Raw genomic sequence first — 20,841 nt, 5'->3', positions numbered from 1 at the left:
AACCCGCCTAGAGGTAGGGCCCCGTGAGTCCCGCGCTGGCCCACGGGTGCCCAGATACACCTCGCCAGGCCCTACCGTGCCAGCCACGTGTCAGGGCGGGGCTGTACACACCCCGGGGGCTCCTCCCGGAGGGGGCCCCCCTCCCACGTACCAGTGGAAGCACCATGCTCTGCGTTGGCTGACGACATTGCCGAGGAGCGGCTATGCCCGTACACATACGGAAGCGCTATGCTCCGCGCTGGTGATAAACAACTGAGGGTGGCCCCCGGGCCGCATCAACCTCAGGGAGCCCAGAGCTCAGTGTCTAGCCTCATCGTAACGCCTCCCCTCGGGAGTGCCGCGTGAGGGGGCTGGGCACGGGGGCTGTGCCTGGGTCACGCCCAGACGCACGCCGCCCAGCCAGGCCCCCCCCCTCCGGGCCTGGTTCGTCGCACGTCTCTCCCCTAGCGGAGCCAAGGTACGAAGGCCGTTTGAGCGTCAAGGGGGACTCCTGAGCATCGCAACTCAGGAGCCTAACTGGTCGCGTAGCCCCTCACTCCTTAGTTCCGAAAGGCTAACACTGGGTGAGGTATGCGCGCGGCCGGGCTCTGCAGACGTAGAATGGTAGATCCACCCACATCACACCTCCCTACTTGCTGTTCGTGCGCCAAGGGGGACTCCTGAGCATCGCGACTCAGGAGCCTAACTTGTCACGTAGCCCCTCACTCCTTGGCCCCGTCCTGGTTTCCGGTCGGGACTAACGCTGGGTGAGGTATGTGCGGGGCCGAGCTCTGTCGGCGTAGAACATAAGCAAGTAGGAAGGAAAAGCGCAAATTTCAAGGAACTCAAAAGCAAATATTACAGTCCACACTGTTATCTCAATGCCAAACGCAAGTTTAAACGCCTCCCCGAGGCATGATACATGTGCAGGAATTAAAGGCAGGACAGGAGCCACAACGGAGTCACTTGTCAGCGGTGGAGCAGCCCGGAGTGGGTTCGCCTCATGGAACAGTGGGGTCGGCAGCACCTTGCTTTGGCTTGGTGCTGAAGGCCCGGAACTTCCCCAACAGAGCCTCCGCACGACCCTTCACGGCCTCGGCAGCGGCAGCAGCATGCTCGCCGCTTACTGGCTCCAGCAGGCCGTCGAGGTCGACGCCAGGATCGCAAAGGTAGATGTGGGTGAGGACCCGCATCAACGCTGCAGAAGACAGGACACGCGCCTCGGCCTCGGCCGTGGGGCCAAGGCCAAGGGCGACATCTTCAAGAGCGCGAACCAGAAAGGGGAGCAAAGGCGAGAGGGGAGGGACACGCGAGGACCTCGCCGAGCAACCTCGCGCCTGCTAATGCACGGACCCGGCGGCACACTAGAGAGCGACCCCTGATTCTCGAGATAAGTCACCACCCGGAAGCGCCAGCTACCGTGGCACCACCCCCGCACCTAATGCAATCCCGTGTTAGCGACGCCGCTCTCCTTTCTCACCGAACGACGGCTGCTTGAGTGCCAAAGGGGACCTCCTGAGCATCGCGACTCAGGGGCTCTTACCGGACTCTGGGTCACTCACCTCCTGGCCTTGACCACGGCATCGCGACCTGGCATACCAGCGACGACTGAAGCCGCCTTGGGACTGGGACCTGTCGGCGCAGAGCACCAAGCCCTCGTGAGGTTCAAAAGGGAGGACTGAGCTAAGACGGAATGAGCAACTCGCACAATTCTACGACAAGGGTTATATTAATAAAACAGGATCACAGGCACCTTACAAGCCCCCACGGGACGTGTCTTTGATTCCTCACAGGGAACAGATCCTAAAGGGACACTAACTACACGCGCCCCTGCAGAAGACGCCATCATCAACAGTGGGCCGTCAAGCACTGGCGCCAACCCCATCCAGATCAGAGTCAGCGGCGGCCTGACGAGCCCGCCCTTCTCCAGGAGCGGCGCCGGCTCGGGGGCTCGTAGATGTCGTCGCTCGTCTCCAGAGTCGCGAAGAGCTCGCTGGAGTCGCTGGAACCTCCGACGCCTCCACCGCCTGAGGAGCCGCCAAGGGAGCGGTCGGCGGGCCCAGTCCTCGCCGCAGCAGGGTCCCGGCCACCTCTCGCAAGGAAGGACTCCAGCCGGCGCCCGTTCGCATCAAAGACCTTGAAGAACATCACCGAAGCACCGTCGTACTCCAAGTGGATCACGAAGGTGCCCCTTGTCCTGCAAACCCGGGCGATTTCCCTCCAGCCCCGAGTCAAGAAGACCTTGCCCGGGGAAACAACCGCGACCTCTGCCTCGGTCGCGAGGGTGCTGCAGCCAAAGCCCCAGGGGCTCTCCCTGCGGGATGATGGAAGCAAAGAAGGGAGGAAGGCGAATCCAAGACTGAGGAGGCATGGCGGCGTGGAACACGAACTCTCGAGAGAAGCCCTCAGTGTGGACCACAGGGGGGACGACCCACACCTTCGTGACCCGTCGGCGCCGACGGCGGCCCCGCCCGTGGCGATCAGCATCAGATTCTTAAGGGCCCTCGTTGTGGGCGTACAAGGGAAGCGGGAACGCCAGCGGCGCCCGCTCACACCAGGGCCTCGACACCATCTGATGAGCCCCCTCGTCCGGGCCGCGGAGGACGAGCCGTTTCTTCGGCGGAAGCGGGACTGGTTCCTCTCGGGGAGCCTTTTCCTTCTCTGCCGTTGAGAACCGGCGGATCGGGGCCATCGCAGCAAGACGGAGCAAGGATCGGGAAGAAGGAGAAGCAAGAAGGGATGGATTGGAAGGGCGCGCACCATTCCGTACTTATAGCCGGTGAAGGCCAACCGCCGACCTCCATGACAGGTAATCATGACCCGCTTTGCATGGAGGGACTTGTCCAATCCATGCAGTTGCCGAGGCGCCATGGGGAAGTGGAGACACCCATGTCCAATCAACCGCCACGCGGCGCCCAAGGCCGCAGGCTGTTAGGGCCCGCGGCACTTCGCTCTTGCCCTTCCGCCTCCCTACACGGCCAAGTCCGGGCGTGCCTTGGGCCCGGGGGCTACTGTCGGCGTTCTGGGAATGGGGGTCCCCAGACTTGCCTGCCTGCGGCCTGCGGCGTGGCTCAAAGGGGGGCCCAGCACGGCCCATCTTCACCAACACAGACCCAAGACCCTCGCGAGGGGCCAAGCCTCGCGGGGCGGACAACGCGGAGCTTCCTCAGGCACGGCCTCACCAGGCTGGCTCGCGAGGAGGCGGAGAAATCAAGGCGGGGTACCTCATGAGGTGCCCGTGACGCAAGCCATGACGACCAAGGGCGCCAGGCGGGCGCCAACCTGTGCAGTGTCCTCCTTTCCCCTTTGGTGCAAAGGGAGCAAGCGCAGCCGCGGCGTACCGAGGCGTCAGGCAAAGGTTGCCATTTCGGTGCAACAAGACCAAGACAAGGAGGACTGCAAGACGGAGGTCATCGTGGAGCCCAAGACGGCGTCACCACTAGAGCTTTGTGCAGGCGAAGACTACTTTTGTCAGGATAGCTGGTACTAGCTGTCCCCCTTCAAATTAGCCCGCCATTGTTGGCTCCCTTCCCGCTCAATATTTGGGAAGAGGACCAGGGCCTCTATAAATAGGACCAGCCCCCCCCCACACACACAGGTGGGCGGGGGGGAGAGAAGAAGGAGAGGAGAATCAGAGGATGAGAATCAAAGAGAGAGAGAGAAGGGTGACTGAACTCCTCCCAGCAGTTCATCGCCCCAGCCAAGAGCAGACCCTCGCGAGGCTGTTCTTCCTTGTATTGTTCATCATCATCAGCCCAAGAGGCAATCCACCACGCCACACACTGGAGTAGGGTATTACACCACAACGGTGGCCCGAACCAGTATAAACCCTGTGTCTCTCGTGTTGTTCTTTCCATAGCTTAGATCTTAGCGAGGCGGAGGGGTGCAGGTAGGTAGGAGGCGAAATCTCCGCGCGCACCCCAGTGTTCGAACCTCAAGGGTCTGCCAGAACCCGAAATCCGACAGTCGCCTTGCGGCGCCTCCTGGACCACCCCCTCCTAGCTTGGAACCTTTTGGGACAACACCTCGGCATCGTCCGTAGGGCGGGGGGAGGTAGCGGTCGGAAGTGAAAAACTATTCACATCCGACGAATCCAGGGAGCCGCTCGACGACACGTCAAGCCGGGCTTCGGGCGGACTGCATAATTATATTCGGCGTTAGGAGAAGCTGTGCAATAAAGGAACGCCATGAGTCACTCAGGTATCCGAATACTTACGATTTTGCCAGGGGCTTGGCCCTGAGCGGCCACTCCTCTTCGCCGTCGTCGGCGTTGGTGGAGTAGTCTGTAGGGAGGGTCTTCCCTTTCTTGGACCCTCCGGCCTCCCCAGTTGGGGCGGCCTTCCTTTTCTTTTCTCCCCCTGCTGGGGAAGAGACCTCTCTTTCCTCATCCTCGTCTTCGTGGGAGGAGTGCGCCTTGGAGTCATCGGACGCTGAGTCCGACTCCACCGGGCGCCGGGAACTCTTCCGGGTTACCGTGGCCTTCTTCTTGGCCTTCTTCTCCGGCACCACGTAAGGTGCCGAAACCAGCAGCTCCGCCAAGCGGGCGTCCTGGGTCTTCGGGCAAAGGAGCCGGGCAGTTGATCTATTTGGCTATCCTCTGCCAGTCCTGTCAAAGGCATGGGGGCTTAGATCCCGCATAGAGTCAAACTATGGAAGACAAATATCCTGTAAGAGGTAAAAACAGCTTACCGCGTTGGCTTGATGCTGCATGCTGAATCCGCGATCCTTGGTAGCGGATGCGGGAGCCTCGGCGCCCTTGAATAGCACCTTCCAGGCATCTTCATATGTTGTGTCAAAGAGCCTGCTCAGAGTTCGGTGCTGGGCCGGGTTGAACTCCCACAAGCTGAAATCCCGTTGTTAGCACGGGAGGATCCGGAGGATGAGCATGACCTGGACTACGTTAACAAGTTTGAGCTTCTTGCTCACCAGGTTTTGGACGCATGTTTGGAGTCCGGTCAGCTCTCCTTTTTTACCCCATGGCAGGCCCTTCTCTCTCCAGGAGGTGAGACGCGTAGGGATTCCGGATCGGAACTCGGGGGCTGTGACCCATTCAGGGTCATGCGGCTCGGTGATGTAAAACCACCCCGATTGCCACCCCTTTATGGTCTCCACGAAGGAGCCCTCGAGCCATAGGATGTTGGGCATGTTGCCCACCATGGCGCCTCTGCACTCCGCCTGGCGGCCGCCCACTACCTTCGGCTTGACATTGATGGTCTTCAGCCATAGGCCGAAGTGGGGCTGGATGCAGAGGAAGGCCTCGCACACGACGATGAACGCCGAGATGTTGAGGATGAAGTTCAGGGCCAGATCGTGGAAGTCCAGGCCGTAGTAGAACATGAGTCCCCGGACAAATGGGTGGAGATGGAAGCCTAGTCCGCGAAGGAAATGGGTGATGAACACCACCCTCTCATGGGGCCTGGGGGTGGGGATGAGCTGCCCCTCGTCTGGGTGCCGGTGCGTGATGTCGTCAGACAACTATCCGACTTTCCTCAGCTTCTTGATGTGTCCCTCCGTAACGGAGGAGACCATCCACTTGCCTCTCGCTCCGAACATGGCTGGAGAAGGTTGAGGTGGGGAATGCGAACTTGGGCGCTGGAGCTTGAGTGCGCGGAAATGGATGAGAAAAGGAGAAAGAAGGTGTGGATGGAAGGGCGGATCCTTATCCCCTTATATGGACGGACGAAACTATGCGTCCCCACCAGCCTGGTAAAACTCGCTTATCTCCCAAGCACCATAATCAATGGCGCGGTGGGGTTACCCACACCCATATTGATGAGAATCCCGGGATAAAGGGACACAATCTCTGCTTCGACAATACGTGCCAAGCAAACCGCCTCGCAAAACGCGCTGAGGTGGGACAGTAAAAATGGTTCAAATAAAGGCTTGGCTGTGGCGTGATGACGTGCTACGGAATATGTCAGCAGATTAGATTTGTGTAAATATTATTCTCTCTACGATAGTATGTGGAACTTATTTTGCAGAGCCGGACACTATCCTTCTGTTCAAAATATTCTATGAAGTATTCGGAGGAGGAACCCGCCTTGCAATGCCGAAGACAATCTGCGCGCCGGACTCGTCGTCATTGAAGCCTAGTTTAGGGGCTACTGAGGGAGTCCTGGATTAGGGGGTGTCCGGATAGCCGGACTATAACCTCTGGCCGGACTCTCGGACTATGAAGATACAAGATTGAAGACTTCATCCTGTGTCCGGATGGGACTTTCCTTGGCGTGGAAGGCAAGCTTGGAAATACGGATATGTAGATCTCCTCCCATTGTAACCGACTCTGTGTAACCCTAGCCCTCTCCGGTGTCTATATAAACCGAAGGGTTTTAGTCCATAGGACGAACAAAAATCATACCATAGGCTAGCTTCTAGGGTTTAGCCTCTTTGATCTCGTGGTAGATCTACTCTTGTACTACCCATATCATCAATATTAATCAAGAAGGAGTAGGGTTTTACCTCCATCGAGAGGGCCCGAACCTGGGTAAAAACATTGTGTCCCTTGTCTCCTGTTACCATCTGCCTAGACGCATAGTTCGGGACCCCCTACCCGAGATCCGCCGGTTTTGACATCGACAATGATCCTTCCGACGATCACAACCACGACCAACACTTGGTCGTGTCCAACCCGATGGCCTTCCCGCCATCATCAATAGTGCAGAGTTCATAACTTAGTGTGCAAGATTTATTAAATGTTGACCCATGGTGTGACCTACTTTCGAGCATGTCCATAACCGTGGACTTGGCTATCAATAGATTAATACACTCTGCAGAGGTAGTGCACTGTACCCACACCACGGAACCCATGGCCTCGCTCTCCCATTCGGGTGGACCAACAGTGTTCCGACGAAACCCCTCCATTGCCATGACACTCTCCCGGACACTCCAACTCACTCCCCTCTAGTCTAGTCGTGGATGACCCCGTGTCTAACAAAGACACATGACCACCGTCGTGGCCAACTCATAAACTATCCCACACGGGGACACGATACCAAAAATCTCAACAACGGTCACACAAGGTTATGTCTGCTTATCGGGCCAGGGTACCGCACGCCCATAACCCTCCCTTGTTGGAGGCACCGGCCAGAGTCATGACAACGGACCGAATAAAGGCCTTCCCATAAAGGCAAATGTGGTTGCAATGGGAAAAACTCGATTCAGTGGCACCATGACCCGGTCAACGATCTATTCAAGTTGATTTATTATCAGGTTCAACTTAAAGTGAAAATAACTGGTGTCATAATATGCCATAAAATGCACCACTAACATATGCAACACCTATCAAATGAAATGACTGAGTTAACTATGTCCACACCAAGCAAAAACATCAACAACTCATGATACTTCTCTGCTTAGGATCGAACCTTAATTTAACCAAAATCTTTTCTAGCAAGTTTATCATTTTCTCAAGCAAGAAAATAACTCCATATAATAACTTATATCCATAACTATATTACTCTACCATAACAAACTTTAATTCTAGTTTCTCTACCAACTTAGTTATCTTTAAACTTTCCGTAAATCAAGCATATTAACTTAACCAAGCAACTACAAAATATAAATATCATAATAGTTATCTAAATGCATGGATAAAGTCATTCATTCAAGTAGGAAAATCAGAAATATTGTAATGGTACCATGAAAATGTTGTTGTGGCTTGCCTTAGTGCAGATGAGGTTCACAAGCCTCCTGGTGATCCTCAAGACAAGCCTCACCCTCTGAAAATAATTATAAACACAAAAAGAAAACATCAAGAACCCTTCTGAAATTCACCAGAAAATCTAGACAGCAGGGGAAAATCCCATTTTTGGTGAGCTGCTAGATTTCTTTACAAAGAACACAAGGCAAAAAGGATCAATTCATTTGGACCTATGGTTAAAGAGTTATGGCTGTTTGAAGCTCTCTGGAAAAATATGAAATTTGAATTAAATAGAGACATACTGGGGGTGACGTCAAAGGCGTAAAGCCGCGGGGCACCACCACTCGTACCGCTTCACGCGCGTAGTGAGTGGTTGACTAGTGGGCCCCGCTAGCCAGGTGAGGGGGAGAGGGGGAACGAAACAGGGGACGGCGTGGCTTCGCCGGAGCAAACGCCAGCGACGAGATCTTCTTGGCCAAAATGAGAGGGGGATCAAGAGAGGAGACGGAGACGCACCTGCCCATACCCGTAGAGTAGATAGTGGTGGTCGGACGGTGTCGGAATCGTCCTCTCTCACGGAGACATGAAGGAGAGCTCGCCGGAGACGAAGACAGCGGCAAGCAGAGGCGACTCCAAGGGCTCCAACAGAGTGGCGGAGGCCCCGGAAGGGTTGCCCAGGCCTGGGAGGGACTGGAGCTATGGAGACGACCCGAGGGGATCGCCGGCGAGCTCGAGCTCGGGGACGGCAGCCCGCGGCCTGCCCCGCCGGGCTACGGCTATCTACGAGGTTGTGGAGTGTTTGGGAGTGGAGGATGGTGCTCGAGGAGGCTGGGGAGGGCTCTATTTATAGCCGAGCATCGAGGGGGGGTTCGGGCTCCGCCAGTTGACACCTAGACATGGCGCCATGCGACGAGCGGTGTCAGTGAGAGCGGGAGAAGGAGACGCAGCTCACATGGGGACTGTGGGCGAACGGGAACGAGCATAGGATCTAAACGAAGGCGACGAGCACACTGCAAAGCACACTGTTGCGTTGGCTGAACCATGCCCGTGCTCGCTGCAGTGAGCTTTGGTGTCGGCGAGTGCCAGGGGAGATTTAAGGGAGCTAGGACGAATATTGTGGCGAGGTTTGGCATGCTTAGGCAGGCGGGGAAGCGAGCACACGCGAAACAGAGCGCTCGGCGGCACTCAGAGCGCGTCAACACACAGGCTGGCATCGCGTACACAGGTAGTCACCGCGTGAACTTTGCCCTCAGGCCGACCTAAGTCCAAAACTCATGTTTGGCTTGTTGTTCGTGGTAGTTTTGAAGATTACCACGCTTTGGTTTGGATCCAAACGCAGTAGAAAAGATTTCACAAGCCTAGTAAGTTTCTGATCAGTAACTTTGAGAGGTGACTGAGGTCAAATGGCTAGGAGTTGGGAGCTGGGGTTTGGAGGTTAGCAATCATCTACTAAGGTGATGATGCACAAGAAAAATCAGCCACATTGGAGCAAGTAAAATGGTAGTTGCTGTAGAAACCACCATTTCTGTCCAGAACAGAAAATATTTTCTGTAGAAAAAATCTTCCAAAAAGTGATGAAATATTTTTGCTTAGGAAGGTGCCCTAGGGTTCAAAGAATATTTGTGAATTTTCTCAGATTTTTGTGGGCAAGAAAAATTGGGGTTGCTTTGGAGCACATTGAGCTAGCTAGGGTTTAAGAGAGGAAAATGAATATTTTTCATTTAAGAAAAATATTCCAATAATTATTTTGAGATGAACCAGAGTTGGAATGAGGGTTAGAGAGGGAAATGGGACACTTGGGTGAAATCCAAGGGGTACCCAAGTGTTTAAGTCCATATGAAAAGATTCAAAACTCCAAATTTCAAATTCAAACCAACTAAAAACCAGGAAAAGAAAAGAGAGCAAAAACCAGGCTGTCACACAGCGGGCATAGAGTGCCAGTTTCCTCTTTTGTGCTAAGGAAGCAGGCACATGCGAGGAGTCCTGAGGTATCAGGCAAAGGTTTCCATATCGGTGCAACAAGACCAAGACCAGCAGGACGGCAGGACAGAGGTCACCGCGGAGCCCACAGCGGCGTCACCACCAGAGCCTTTGGCAGGAGAAGACCACCTTTTGTCAGGATAACTTTTACTAGTTGTCTCCCTTCAAAACTGGCCGTTGTGGGATCCCTTCCCGCCTAACATTTGGGAAGAGGACCAGGGCCTTTATAAGTAGGGCATGCCACCACTGTAGTCAAGGATCGGCTCAGCTTGGATCGGATCCACTCCACCAAGGCCATCTCACCAGCTCATTGAGCTCAAGAACACCTCTCCTCAGGATCTATTGTACTAGTTCATCCTCAGCCCATGAGGCAATCCACCACACCACACTGGAGTAGGGTATTACACCAAATGGTGGCCCGGACCAGTATAAACTCTCGTGCCTCTTGTTCCTTGGGTTCGGCGAGCTAGGTCTTGAGATTGCTGCGAGAGCGAGCTAGGGAGAGATCTTCATGCGCACCCCAGAGTTCGAGCCTCTATGGTTTTTTCCAGAACCCATAATCCAACAGATACGCGACATGGGAAATGGGTCCTTCGGGCAAGCCTTGTTGAGGTCTATGAAGTCAATGCAAAGCCTCCATTTCACATTAGCCTTCCAAAACACCACTGGATTTGCTAACCATGTTGGATGCAGTACTCCTCTGACTAAACCAGCTGCCTCCAATTTCTTGATTTCCTCGGGAATGAACTACTTCCTCTCCAAGGCCTGCTTCTAGACTTTCTGCATGATAGGTCTGGCATGTGGGCAGACAGCAAGGTGGTGCCCGATTACCTCAGCGGGAACACCGGGGATATCAGATGGTTGCCAGGAAAACACATCGATATTCGCCTGCAGGAAGGCAACGAGCACACTTTCCTATTTGTCATCAAGGGTGGCGCTGATGGTGAAAGTACCATCAACGCCAGCCAGCCCTCCCGGGACCTTCACTTGGGGTGTAGCAACCATGGATCTCTTGCTGTTGGAACACTCCGGCACGTCGTCAACGGGTGTTGTGCACTCGGAGGGGGCAAGCTTCCCGGAATCCTTGCCCGAGGTCCTACAATCCCTTTTCCTTGCTTTACTTTCCTTGGCAGAACCGTTGCTGCCGTAGCCTCGGCTGCGATTGCATCCCGGTACATCTTGTACATGCACATAATTGCATCCTTCTCATCTGACGGGATAGTGATGACTCCCGGTGGCCCAGGCATCTTCACAGTGTTATAAGCATAGTGGGATGCTGCCATGAACTTGGCTAGGGCCGAGCGCCCTAGAATCCCATTGTATGGCAGGGGGAGATCAACCACGTCAAACACAACCTTCTCTGTTTAGTAGTTTAGTTCTCCCCAAACGTCACCGGCAATGTAATCTTCCCTTGAGGATGGCTCCTGCCGGGGTTAACTCCTTGAAATGTGCCAGTAACCTCTAGCTCTTCCTCTCCTATCCGAAGCCTGCTGATGACTGCCGGGGAAATCAGATTCAGACCGGCCCCGCCATCCACTAACATCTTTGTGACCTTGAGGTTGCGAATTGTCGGGGAGACCAACAAGGGCAAGCATCCTACTGCGGTGGTACGGTTAGGGTGATCCTCCTCATCAAAGATGATTGGAGCGCGGGACCATTTGAGCGGTTTCTGGGCCTCTGGCGCTGGGTCCACAACATTGATCTCTCGTGCCCATCGCTTGAGTTGGCAGTGGGAGGTGTGCAAAGATGCACCCCCATCAACACATAGGGCGTCAGTCGCCTTCTGAAATTCCTGCTCACTTGTTTCCTCTTCATTCCCTTCATCACTCCCATCATCACAAACTTCCTTCTCTTGACCCATGGCGGTTTTTCCTTGGTTCCGATAGGGCTTGCCGGGGCGATTTGCTTCACCGCCTCAGCCCTTTCCACCAGTGGCATTCTGACCTTTTTCCTTATCACGCTTGTCATATTCTGCCCTTTGTTTCTTGACAAGCTGCTTAACTTGGTAACATTCCTGAAGATCATGGCCCTTGGTCCAATGGATCTTGCAGTACGGGCCATCACCTTTCCCAGCATTCTCGACAGCAGCGGCTTCCCGGCAGGTTGTGCAAGTGGCAACTTCCTTGTCGGGGGCCTCAGCCTTAGCCTTCTTGCCGGTACTAGGTGTGCCCGAACCTTCTACAGTGATCACTGCTTTATCCCTTGGCTTCTTATTGTGCTTCTTGCCCTTTCTCTGGCTAGTTGATTCATCTTCATCCTCTGAATCAACATTGATGAAATCCTCCTCTCCAGGCAACTTCCTTCCTTCCTCCATCCGAGCACACTTATCCAACAGCGTGTATAGCTCCTTCATAGTCTTGGGCAACCGCACATTCATCTTGGAACGAATGCGACGGTTGCGCACATTGGACGGGAAAGCTGGTATAATGGCTGCCGGATGGATATTTGGAATATTCCTATGAACTTTGCTGGCTCTCTGTAAACACTTACGCAGAGTTTCTCCTACTTTCTGCTGGAGAAGTTGCAGGTCGCTGGTTCTGCCAGGCTCTTGGTGGCCACCAGTGAAGGCACGGATGAACTTGTGGCACAAGTCCGCCCAAGACGAAATGGAGTTCTCCGGCAGGTGCATCAGCCAAGACCTCACATTGGACATGAGGGCCAATAGGAAGTAGTTGGAGAACACCTTCTCTTCTCTTCCCCCAGCAGCTTGAACAACGATGGTGTAGATGCTCAGGAACTCTGCTGGGTTCAGCCTTCCGTTGTACTTCTCATGTATCTCTGGCTTGAACATGCGAACGGATGGCCAACGGACTTGTCACAGCTCTCATGTGAAGGCAGGGAAGCAACCTCGAAAGGTAGGCACCTGCCAACACCGAGCGCAGGTTCGTCGACGTCGAGGCCGCCGCACCCATCGGTCTGGCGGAGGTCATCACGGCGTCGATTTATGTCGATGCATGTATCTCCCCGTCGCCTATCCTCCGGGGCTCGACATTGGTCTGGACGTGCTCGAGGGTCGGAAGAGGCCATCGAGACATCATCGGGGACTTGATTCAGCTGCGCCTGCATTAGCTACCATGATGGGGACTGCACCATGGGGACAGCCCCCTCCGTTCGGCCAGCAGTACCGGCGGTTGCCATTGCTTGGGGAGATCGTGGCGGGCCGGCTTGTCGTGAGCCCTCAGCTTCGGCGAAACCAAGCAGGCTCTGGATGGTGGCATGGCATTCATACATCTGCTCGGCCATGGGTGGAAACCTTAGCAGCAACTGAGCTCGCGCCATAGCCTCCGAGGCGGTGCTTGGCGTGGATGTCGATGACATCGGCCGCACTGTTGCCTTGCTCCTGATGGTGCCAGCTGCGGCGACGACGGTGGTGCCGCGTCCACGCAGTTGCGGGGCGACCGTCTGGGCAGCGGGGTAGCGCGTCGATGGTGCTCGAGAGTTAGTAGCTCCACCGAGCACAGCAGTTTGGTCGACTTGTCCGGGAGGAGACACATGGGCCATAGTCGCTCCAGCGGTGGGTGCGGCCGGAGGGCGATGGCTCACCCTGAACTGAGCACCATTGCTCCGGCTGTGTTCATCAGTGGGAGGAGAGGGCGCAGATGGAGCGACCCCCTCGCCCACACCTTCCAAAGTGTGACCGCCGAGGCGTTGTTGATGCTCTTCTGCTCCGACATCTCCAGCCCCCGTGTTGGCCGCATGGGGAGTCGTGATGGCGCCACCTGCTCCAACCACACCTCCAGTAGCGTTCACGTCTTTGCTCGCCTCCGCATCCTCCGAAGCGTCTGAGGCTGCAGGCGACAGAGCCTTTGAGGTGGATGGATGGGCCGAAGGGCCGGACTTCATCTTCTTAGGCGCCATGGTGGAGGGCGTCGTCGAATACGAAGATGGTGATGATGACAATGCGCTGCGCACACATTCAGGTTCGCACAAGAGATCCCCTTACCGGGCACGCGAAAGATGTCACAGGATATCCACGGCAACCTATGGGACCAGGATGCCCCTTGCTAGTTCGGCAGGGGGACGTCGCGTTGCAGAAAGAGCAGACTAGTGCGCGGCATCACGGTAGAGATCACACAAACAATTTACTCAGGTTCGGGCCGCCGCAAGGCGTAAAACCCTACTTCTGCTTTGGTGGATTGATGGTGGAATGTGGATAATGCAACGCAGTACACTTGCCCGGCAGGGGTCGCCGTGTGGCAGCAGCAACTACGTGCGTCTGGGGTCCGGGTTCCTCAACTTTTCCCCAACCCTCCTATGGGTGCCATGGGCCTCCTTTTATAGATTAAGGGGTCACCACAATGGGAAAGTGGTCATTATCCACTGATATGATAGCAAATAGTGCTATCATACCTAACTCTACGGGCTCACAGGGTGCATTAAATGCACCGCTTAGTGCCACATCACTGGTTGCCCGACAAGGCTTGCCGGGCTATATCGCCAGCTCCGTGCTTGTTCTATTGACAGGTTGTAGGACAGGTGTCATCTGTATGTTTCTATAGGAAATGGCCGCTATGTGGCGAATGGTGCCACTTAATCAACTTGCGGCTTGACACCGCACTGATTGATGACATGGTTCGCGCCTGAGTGGTTGGTGGGGTGATTTTGCCTCCGCGAGCCCCGACAGGCCCTGCCGGGGTGCCTTGGTTGCTTCTGGTGGTGGCCTTGCCCCTTGCCAGGATCGCCTACCCGGCAAGGGAGGCCCTTCTCTTGCCGATATTCTGCTCCTCTGGCTTGATCTTGATCCCCCTGAGCTGCATGTTGGTTCTTCAAATCTCTTGGTCCTTCAATCTCTGACTCCAGCTGATGCTTCAATTCTGTTCTTGTGCCTATGCACAGTCTGGGCAATGGACCCAGGGTCTATTGCACCGACACATTCATATGAACCAAGTGGCTCTATAGATATAAAAATGATATCGTGTTTATTTTCCTTTGAAATGTGGAGTATATGAATATATTCCTATGAACCAATTGGCTCTAAAGGAAAAATCCTATAAAAATCATATCATTCAGAGTTCCTATTGTATTCCTCCACACCAAAGGATGGTTGAAATTGTTGTAGGTCATATGACGGTCTTTCTTTGTATACTCCTCCCCCATATTTATAGTTACCTCTCGAAGATGAATGAAATGATATATACTTGATATTCTATATGTGCATTTTGGTACACGAAAACTCGGTAAAAGTTTGCGAGGTTTCAATTTTCAATAAAGCTATATGCACTGCATTTTGGAACGGAGGGAGGAGCATACGACAGTTGCTAACACTCACGTCGAAGATTTGTGTGTCAGAGGAGTGGCTGTTCTATTAAATGACATGGCAAAACTGACACTGTCGGATGCGGATCTAACGGTTCTTATGGCGTTCGTCAGGAAACGGCTTGTGGCGAAAGTTTGTCAGATATGATTTATGGACACATACATTGCATTGATATGTGCCCCCTCTCTCTCTCTCACGCACACACGCACCCTCACGAGTCACGACTCTCCCGGGTCCTCTTGCACCCACCGTCTATCTGTAGGTAGATGTCACACACATATGTGCTCTTCACACCCTACGCTCAGAACTTCTAAAAAACAAAAGACGTCGTGCACCTTTTATTTTAACTCACACGTCACACACTTAAATACTACTACTCTTGTGGCAAACGTTCTTTGGTCATAGTATATTGTACTCTCATGATGAGAAGAGGTGCACGCATGCACTACTAGTTCTCTCACACCCACTCGCGGGTACACGTAGGAGCGCATTTTTTTGAAGCTGGTACAACAAAATCACTCCACTATATCTATATAAGAAGGAGCCTCAGCGCTTGCTTTACTAGGGTGCCTCTCTTTTCCTCTCTCATGCTCTCCAGATCTAAGCAAGACATAGGTGGCCACACTCTCTCTCTGCTCACAGCTGGTCACAAATCCAGCCAGACCACCTCGACCGGGGCAGGGGTGTAGGTGCATCGTTCACGCTGTCATCGACGGTGAGGGAGGAGACCAACGGCTGCCCACGTGTCCCCATCGGTAGCCGTGCCATTCTCTCCGAGACAACGCTGGCTCGGGAGGGCCTCCGACCCCTTCTTCCTCCCTATGGTATTGTGGCCAAGATGCGGCCTCCCGATGCCGTTTTTGCCAAATACCGACGACCCTCAGGTATATATTCCTTCGAAACCTGCCTTGCTCTACTGCCCCATCTCCTCATGTGGCTGTGTGTTGATCTTTTTCTACTTCCTCCGGTTGTTCCAAAGCCACCTAGACTTTTACTATTATTAAAGCTAGTTCATATAGTCGAAGGTAAGAGTTGGTTCAAATAAGGAAGAAAGTGGGAAAGTTGTAGCATGAATCTACGACTTGGTTCTAAGAGGAAACGGGGGAAAAATAGTAGATACTGGCTACCCAACCGGTCTCTTGGTTGAAAAGGCGAAGAAAGCATGGTGGATGGCTAAGGGTGGGGGGAAGTGGACCTGTCTCTTGGTCAAAAAAGGAAAGAAAGTGAGGGGTGTTGGGGGACGATGCAAATGAGAACGAGCAGGTCTAGATTTCCTGTGCTCACATAGGAATATGTTGCCGAGGAGAGAAAAATAGGAGAAATGCAGACATGCTGCCTGAATGTTTGCCGCTCTCGGCAACCACATCTGCCTCACCACTTTATGCCCCTGCTGTCCCTACGCCCATACCGCTACCGTTAATGTAAAATCACATGAAGCCTTAAGCAATGCCACCTAATGTCACTATTAAGTAATGGTCTAGTGCCGTCGATAAATTGAAGAAATCCCACCACCATTTTATGAAGTGCTTCCATATTGCTTTATTTCCCATGAATTGTTTTTTGCAGTTACAATTAAATCTCACACCGCTAACATTGCTTCATCCCGGTGGAACTGCACAAATTTGATTGCACATTTACTGACCATGTGCAACTCTCATGATAGTAATACTAATGCTATTGTTCTGCATGTTAATCTAGTGGCAGTGTTGATGTGATGTGATGCTACTTACTTAAGGGCACTTTCATACTGTCAATGTAGTGCCAATTAAAACACAATAGATGATGTTGTTAATCATATACCACTGCAAATAACTGTCACTATTTAAATAACCGTATTTCATATTTGCGCAAACAGGGATGTCTGTGTCCATATCTTTTCTATCTGCACAATCAAAAGTACACACCTCAGTTTTAGTAGAACTGCACAAAATGAGATGGCTATTCCTAGCTGTTGTCTTCTAACCACCCATCTTTCAGGTATTCCTACATTGGTAGTAACTAGGTAGAATGACCAACGCTATCTAAAAGAAGCTGATCCGTATGTTTTACTTCCTGATTGCAGTGCAGGGATGAGAGAAAACAACTGCATCCTAGTCCGAGATGCACTTTCTACCAGTTCATCCATGGACCGAGGACTAGCTCGCACGGCTGCACGGAGGTTTTTGGGACAGGTGCGCAGACAAGAGGTATTGTGGTTTGCTTATTTCTGCAAATAGCGGTGCTTAAATTTAGTGGAATGTACAAGAATTTCAGATGGTGAGTACACTACATGGTTCAGTTCAACATTCCAGTTGAGAACACAATTATAATTGGTTATTCTGGAATGAGAGAACCTAACCCTGGATAGTGGCAACAAGAAAAACCAGAGTGAACTCCAGGAAATTAAAGCCTGCCTAGGGAGGCCCTTTGCTCAGAGAAGCCTTGCTTGATATTTCCTGATTTGTAAACCTTCTTACAACTTTTCTTTTGCTGTGAACTAGTATGTGTTTTTTATGTTCTATGAATCATTGAAATGTATAAAATTGCTTAACTTATGCTTTTCAAGTATTTTAAGAAGCCGAGTTTAATGTGAATGTTCCACATGAATGCTGGACTAGCATGTGAACATTTAGAATTTACATTGTGGCCTCAGTTAACTACATGAACCACTGTAACAAGATACATAGTTGCTTATATGTCAGACAACAGATTATTGATTGTTAGCTGGTCGATAGCTGACTTTTCTAGAGTTGAAGAGAGATGGGCTAATGTGCCGTGTTTTGCACAAGTGCTTACAAGTAGGGTAGCACCAACAGTGTTTAGCAGTACTTAACCAGCCTTACGTACCCTATGAATACATTGACGCATAGTTCTCGAATGAGTACTCTATTTCATCAAACACACATTGCTCGTATGATAAACCGTGACAACTTATGTCTTACCGTGCCATATGCATGAAAAAACTAGTGAGGACGCATCTGCTTCAGCAACAATTAGGATGGTTCTCACATGATTCACGGGAACACAAAAGTAGCAGCAGTTCCCATAGACGGATTCAAATAGAGTACTACCCCAGAGGGATCGATAATAGGCAAGGTTCGGATAATTAGACACAATCCAAACTACTATTAAACACTAGCCGGGGCAACTATTTCATGCCTCAATCTAATTTGTGATGGACACAAGACGGAACTTGCCATGAACATCATCAAAGATGCCCGACAGCAGCTCAATCCTGTGAACCTTCCTAAAGATAACCTTGTGGCCTTGCCACTCAGAAACTTGTTTGTGGAGGCATGCCACGTCATCTTCCTGCGTAAGCTTGACAAGAACAGTATGACTCACCAATGAAGGAGTAGCTTTGAACTTCTTGTGCTTTAGTACACCTTGGACAACAAGACTCACAATAGTGAGGCTGGAATACATCTCGAAATTGGTGTAAGTGCAAATGGCTTCCAGGATCCAACAGCCTAGGAACCGTGTTTTCCCAGTGCATGTATTCAGGTCATCCGCCTCATAGCGAGTGGCATGTACAACCAGACAATCCTTGTCTGCATCAGGGCTCTAATTGAAACCGAAACAAATTATGAATTACTTTCCAATATAAGAAATGCAAGTTATTTAAACCACTATGTAGAGTCAAAAGTATGCATGACAGGGAAGGTAGCATGGCATTGAAGGTAATATATCTTGCATTACTTATCACCACATATTTAGATGAAAAACCACAATCGAGATCGGCAAAGAAGAGATCACCTTGCGTAGCTCAGCAGAAGGGGGACACATCCTCGAAGGGGGAAACTTCTCCTGCAGGGCCACAGGGGTTGTAACCTAAAACGGGGCATTGACCATCTCAGTAGAGGCCGTGAGCATATCTAGGGTCGGCTCGGTGGCTGCCTCCATCTTATTTGAGCTCTCTGTCTCGTGGGGATCAGCCTCCCGCGTCTGCTCCAACATCAGCAAATCTTTGCTTGGTTCTCCTTGGTCCATCATGAAACTGTACTAGTAGTAATTGTTTCCCTGGGCCCAAGATAAAATATCCCATCTACCCTAGTACATAATAAAATCAATTCAAAATCCCATATATTTACTTAATGAGGGGCGCTATCCACACCCAACACACCACCCGACCAAAAAACCAGGGTGCTCTTCTTCCTCCTCACTCCCACCCACCTCACGTCAGCTTGCTCCACTCGTACCCCAAGTTCCTCACCTCACTCCTACAAAAAACCCAAGCTCCCCTTCTTCCTCACTACTACAGAAAAACCCTAGCTCCCCTTCTTCTTCACTCGCACTACAACTAGGCTCGTCATTCGTTACTCTGCTCAAATCCGTGAGCTCGTGATAACCCACAAGTATAGGGGATCAATTGTAGCCTCTTTCGATAAGTAAGAGTGTCGAACCCAACGAGGAGCTAAAGGTAGAACAAATATTCCCTCTAGTTCTATCGACCACCGATACAACTCTACGCATGCTTAACATTCGCTTTACCTATAACAAGTATGAAACTAGAAGTACTTTGTAGGTGTGATAGGATAGGTTTGTAAGATAATAAAGAGCATGTAAATAAAAGCTAGGGGATGTTTAGATAAAGACACAACTAAATTAGTTTCAGTAGAGAGCTTTTTGTCACGAGGAAGTTATTTGTCCCTAGGAAATTGATACTAGACCGGTAATCATTATTGTAATTTTATTTAAGGGAGAGGCATAAGCTAACATACTTTCTCTTCTTTGATCATATGCACTTATGATTGGAACTCTAGCAAGCATCCGCAACTACTAAATATCATTAAGGTAAAACCTAACCATAGCAATATAAGGCATCAAGTCCTCTTTACTCCCATACGCAAACAACCTACTTACTCGGGTCTGTGCTTCTGTCACTCATGCCACTCACCATTAGCAAATCATGAACATATTGCGAACCCTACAGCAGTGATCCCTCACGCTTGTGCGACACAGAGAGCACCATAGGACAGCACCAATAATAAAACATGCAACTCAAACCAATCACGATCATCAATTAACCCAAAGGACAAAACGGATCTACTCAAACATCATAGGACAGCCATACATCATTAGGAAATAATATATAGCGTTGAGCACCATGTTTAAGTAGAGATTACAGAGGGTACAAGAGGGGTTACACCGCTGCATAGAGGGGGGAAGAGTTGGTGATGACGGTGGTGAAGTTGTTGGTGTAGATCGTTGTCGCGATGATGGCCCCAGCAGCGTTCCGGCGCCACCGGGAGAGGCGGGCAGAGTGTAACACCCCGGGTGTAACTTTCCAATTTGTACTCCAACTCTTGCCGTTTCCGGCGTTAAGTTATATTTATTTCTCGGGTTCGGGTCTTTGTCTCCGTGTGTTGTTGTCGTTGTCTTGCATCTCATATCATGTCATCATGTGCATTGCATTTGCATACGTGTTCGTCTCATGCATTCGAGCATTTTCCCCGTTGTCCGTTTTGCATTCCGGCGTTTCGTTCTCCTCCGGTGGCCATTTCTAGCTTTCTTTCATGTGTGGGGATTAAACATTTCCGGATTGGACCGAGACTTGCCAAGCGGCCTTGGTTTACTACTGGTAGACCGCCTGTCAAGTTTCGTATCATTTGGACTTCGTTTGATACTCCAACGGTTAACCGAGGGACCGAAAAGGCTTTGTGTGTGTTGCAGCCCAACACCCCTCCAATTTGGCCCAAAACCCACATAACTCTGCTCCATCATCTAGAGCGTTCGATCACGATCGCGTGGCCGAAAACCGCACCTCATTTGGACTCTCCTAGCTCCCTCTACCTCTATTTAAAGAACCCCTCCGTTTTCGGATCTCCTTCCTCCCCAAAACCCTAGAAAATCCCCTCGCGCGCACCGGACATGTCCGTTTCTCGCCGGACGAACTCTGCCGCCGCCCGCAGCCACTGAGGGGCTGCCACGTGGCCTCCCCACGCCGCCTCCTCCGCCGGCCCGCCGCGGCCCATCGCGGGCCCTTCCCGCCGCCACTCGGGCCCGC

Source organism: Triticum urartu, chromosome 6A (genome assembly GCF_056163025.1).
Source record: "Triticum urartu cultivar PI428250 chromosome 6A, HENAU_Tu73, whole genome shotgun sequence".
Lineage (NCBI taxonomy): Eukaryota > Viridiplantae > Streptophyta > Magnoliopsida > Poales > Poaceae > Triticum > Triticum urartu.
Note: the sequence above shows the minus strand (reverse complement) of the source record.